This window comes from Ischnura elegans, chromosome 10 (genome assembly GCF_921293095.1).
Source record: "Ischnura elegans chromosome 10, ioIscEleg1.1, whole genome shotgun sequence".
NCBI classification, from domain to species: Eukaryota; Metazoa; Arthropoda; class Insecta; order Odonata; family Coenagrionidae; genus Ischnura; species Ischnura elegans.
The window spans coordinates 93,316,490-93,321,391 of NC_060255.1; positions in this window are offsets into that span (position 1 = coordinate 93,316,490).

The window sequence follows — 4,902 nt, forward strand, 5'->3', positions numbered from 1 at the left end:
CCTTCCGCCATTAGGTGCATGGGGCACTCATATTTTTACCACTAACTGGAGAACGGTGAATACTAACCGGCCATTCGATTTTTAATCTCGATGTTTTAACCTCTCCACACGTAATGGGTCGAAACTATTCCCTCTTATCCCCCTCCACTCAACTTCTGGGATCGAAACTTAACTATGAGCAGCGGAGTTTCGATTAATTTAGTTTTGTTCCCAGGAGTAAAGTTTCGTCCCGATTCGAAACTAAACTCCTAGGGTGATTTTAATTTCGTGCGGGAACGAAACTAAACCCAGGCCTCGTATATTCGTTTTCCTCCAAGTCGAAACGAAACATTTTGAACAAGTACAGGCCATGGATCGACACCTTTGTTGGTATGCTTCTCTTTTTGCCACCCCTATGACCTTGACTGTGACCTAACTGGGTCAACGGTTGAATTTTCGTAAATAAAAGTGTTATTTTCGGGTTTCTCGGGTCCGATAACCTACGAATTGATATCTTGGTCAATGAAATTCAGACTTTTTTCTACCTCGATTTTTTAAACATTGAAACCCCATAAGGCAAATTCAAATTTTTGGTTTGGACCCGCATTGTCGGGTCAAAAAGTCAAAATTGTAAAATGCTGCTTACAATCAACAAAACATAGGACCTTTCCCCATAAGTATACCAATTTTCAAGAATATTGATAGAGGGAAAGTTACTAAAATTAGAGGTCGAAAATGACACATGACCCTTGGGACAGTCTGTATATCGTCAGCATGAGGTGCATCGTCAGTTATCATCTTCATTCACATGTAATCACTGTGACTTTTTTTCGTGGAGTCAGTGTTGGAGGTGGGGAGCTGGGAAATCGAGAGAAAACTTAGTGCCGCTCGTTTTGGGGAAGCAAATGCATCATTTTCCTGGAAACGTTATCCATCCAGTGGGGAGTGTATTAGCTCAATGGGAAGAGCACTTGGGTACTGGTTTAAGGGTCCCTGGTTCGAATCTAGGTTGAAGATTTCGCATACCCCAAATGAGTATCCTCTAAGGACGAGAAGGACTAGATTGACCCATCTGCCTTGAATTAGTGAAGGCTACACTGTTACTAGAATGTACCACTGTTGCCTGTGACTTAGTTCGGGGTGAGCTTTACCCTCACCCAACCAAAACAACTTTCGGGTCGGATAACTGTGTGAGTTAGTGATGCATCTAGTGAAAATAAAGATTGCAATTTATGTACGTTAGAATCGCTTTACCGCGTATAGTTTTCAGACCAAAAAGGAATTTATGCAGAAACATTTACATTAAAAATGTTATTGAATTTTATTCAGGAAAATTATTCCCCATTAATGCTATCAGATCAAACTTTAACAAGTAAGAGAAGGTTTTAGAGGTAATAGTTCATGGCAGAAGCTGCGAAACTTGCCAATTTCACTTTATACATTTTAAGGTCAACTCTACGCTGGTTTCAATGCTATAAGGTATCTTCTTCAAGTGAAATTATAGTGTTTCGGCCCATGTATACATTCAACCCTCCCTCCAATCCACCTCTAAGGACCACACCTTTTGAATATATATAGAGTGGACTGGAACTCAGTAATTTCAACAGAAGATTTTGGCAAGCATTGAAACCCAGTTCGTTTTAATTAAAATTTCTGAAATGGAATTCGCAAGATTTGTTTGTTTCCAGATAAATTACAATTTGAATAATTCATTAAATGTTAATTTGTTTGGAACAATTTTTTTTCAAAACAATTTATAACTCTAACTTTGTGCTAATTTATTTATCCGCGATGTCAAAAAAACATTACTTAATATCCTCGCGAACAATTTTACCGTCCAGGAGATAGAAGAGTTGGCAAAAATATCTCCTTAATTACACTGGCTTTATGTCATAATATTGTATTCTCTTTGGTATTTCTATGGTTTGCGATCCTTATTTTTCAACCATAGTTTTACCATCCCAATTTCTGGAACATGTACACGAAATCGGGGCTCAAAGTCGATGAAGTGACTCAATTTTTGCTGATAGGAATGAGACGTATGTGACTATGGGAATTCCTATTTCGCACAAGCGAAGTTCCTCTGACGATCTCTTTTACTCTGAAATCTTCCTCAGATGAAGCCCATTCCGAGAAATTCGTCTTAAGATAACCTTAGACGCGCTCTATGAAATAAAAGAGATAAGGAGCTTGTCTCTCGCGGAATAAAATTGAGGGAATTTTCGTGATTCAAACTACTTGTCCCGTGAAATCAATCGATTCGGCTTTGACTTCGTGAAAATCCATGTTGAAATGAAAAATAAACAACCTTGGTGACTTTTCACTGGTACGACGCGAAGTACTTGAAAATGACGCCTCAGCGTTGTAACGCGTCGTACCAATAAAAATTTCCTGTGAAAAGTTACCAAGGTTGTTCATTTTTCATTTTTACTCGTTCCTTGTTGATAATTCCATGTGTTTGGTGTTTGATCCCTGCTCTTAGTGTTCTTCTTCTTCCTTCCAGGATTAGGCTACTAAGCCTGTTCCGGCTCCACATTACCATCTTTTCCTTGGTCTTCATATACTTCTCTGGCCAAATGGTTGATATTACATTGCTTGTTTTGGATTTCTTTCATTTGGCATTCGAAGTAAATGTTCTTTCCATCTGTGTTTATAGCCTTGTAATTTGTCAATGACTGCCTGGACACCCAGTTCATCTCATATTTGGGTGTTTCTTATTTTATCCAATCTTGTGCAGCCTTTTACTGATCTTAAATATTTCATTTCCGATGATTCTATCTGCCTTAATTCATTCTTTTTTGGTATCCAACATTCTGATCCGTAGAGTACAGTAGGGAGTGCCATCACTTTGTAAAATTTTATTTGTGTTTCTTTTCTTCTTTTGTTTTTTAGAGTTCTTCTAATTGTGCCACATATTCTCTGGAAAGTGTTGACCTTATTTATAATATCTTTTTCCTCGTCATATGTTATATCGCATCCTAAGTACTGGAAGAGCAACACATGCTCCAAGACTTGATCCTCAATAACTATTTTTGTTCGTATCGGGTTGCTTCCTAAAAATGCCATAGTCTTTGTTTTGGTTTTTGAAATTCTCAGGTTGTATAGTTGGCTCACTTGGTGTAGTCTGTGTACTGCCATCTGGAGTTTGTCCTCTTTGTCTTGTATTATAATCTGATCGTCAGCAAACAGCATTGTATTTAAGTATTGAGATGGTCGCAATTCTATGCCTGGTGATACATTATTCTCTTTCCATATTCTCATAACGTCATCTATGTATAGATTAAACAAGGTTGGGGATAGGCTGCAACCCTGTCTAACTCCTTGGTTAATGATAATTTCTTGTGTGATCTGTTTACCAGTGTCAATTAGAATTCTGGTGTCTCTCTATAGACTCTGGGAAGCTTTTATCAGACGTTTAGGAAGCCCTCTTTTCTTCATACCTGGTCTTAGAATCAGCGTCAATTTTATTTATTTATTTATCTCAATTACCCCCGAAAACAGCACAATGTGGCCTTTACATCGGGAGTTCAAACAGTCAACAACAGACGATCACAAACACCCATGTCCTGGAAGGGGCAACCTATCCAGGCGGGACTCGAACCCGCGACCTTCAGTATGGTAGGCGAGAACTTATCCCCGCCGCAGCCGAGGCCGACACAATGAAATATTTTCATCTACTTAATAGGAATACGAATATTTGAGTATTTTTCCCTCAAGAGATTAATTAGTCCATTACTTACGTGATTATTAATATTAAATACTCTTAGCTAAAAGAAATTGAGAATTTTAAGGAGCTTATGAGAGGATCGTTATATGTACGGAATTTTAAGTATATGCAATATGCATGTGAAGAGTTTAGGAGGGTAGTGCTTTACGGTGCGGAAACGTAAACACTGAGGAAAGAAGACGAGAGAAGATTGGAGGCATTCGAGATGTGGGCATGGAGGAGAATGGAGAGAGTGAAATGGACGTAGAAGAAAAGGAACGAGGAAGTGCTGGACATGGTGGGTGGGAAGAGGTAGCTTTTAGATGAGATGCGGAGGAGACAGAAGGTATGAATGGAGGGAGTACTTAGCGGTGAGGGGATGTTGAAAAAAAGAGGGTGTTGAGTTAGAGGGTAGAATATTTGGTAAACGAGGGAGAGGAAGGAAGAGAATAGGATTTTTAGATTCACCAGGATAGAGAGTGGGCCTTCTTATGAAATTAAAAGGGAAGTCAATGAAGGGGAAAGAGACTGCCGGAATATTTTTTAAATACTCCTTGCAATCCTACATTCACATACTTTCATAAAAATGCTTCACTTTAACTTTTACTTACAATACTATTTATTTTAATACTTTACTACGTACTTTGAATTCTCCATAGAACACTTCAATAGAAATACTAAAGAATTTTTTGAATAGCAACGCAATCAAGCTAAGATCATCCGCCATATCATCAGATCGCCGATGAAATGCGTAATGAAAAAAGGTATATTTTTTATAAATGTAAGTTATTAATTGAATAAACAAGTTATCCGCAACAAATCAAATAATTTTTAAATAAAATTACATTCTTTCGATTTTTTTCGGAATATTTACTTATATGGATTAAAACTTTATAACGTCTTAAGCGTAAATACTACATCACTCGTTCCTTTTTTGCGTGGAAAAATAACGAAGACAAGCGATTCTGACGTCACATCAATCGCGTTCTTTACTCTCGCAACGATAGATGGCGAAAACAAAAAAAAATGCTTGATGTGTTGAAACGTTTCTAGGAGAAATAGATATTTGCTTCTCCAAAAACGGTGCGCACTAGGTTTTCCCTCGAAAGCCCAGCTCCCCACTCCTAGTACTGACGTCACGAAAAAGGTCACTGCGATTACAATTCAATGACGACGATGCCTAACGAAATGTTGACGATTTCTTGTGGCATGACATG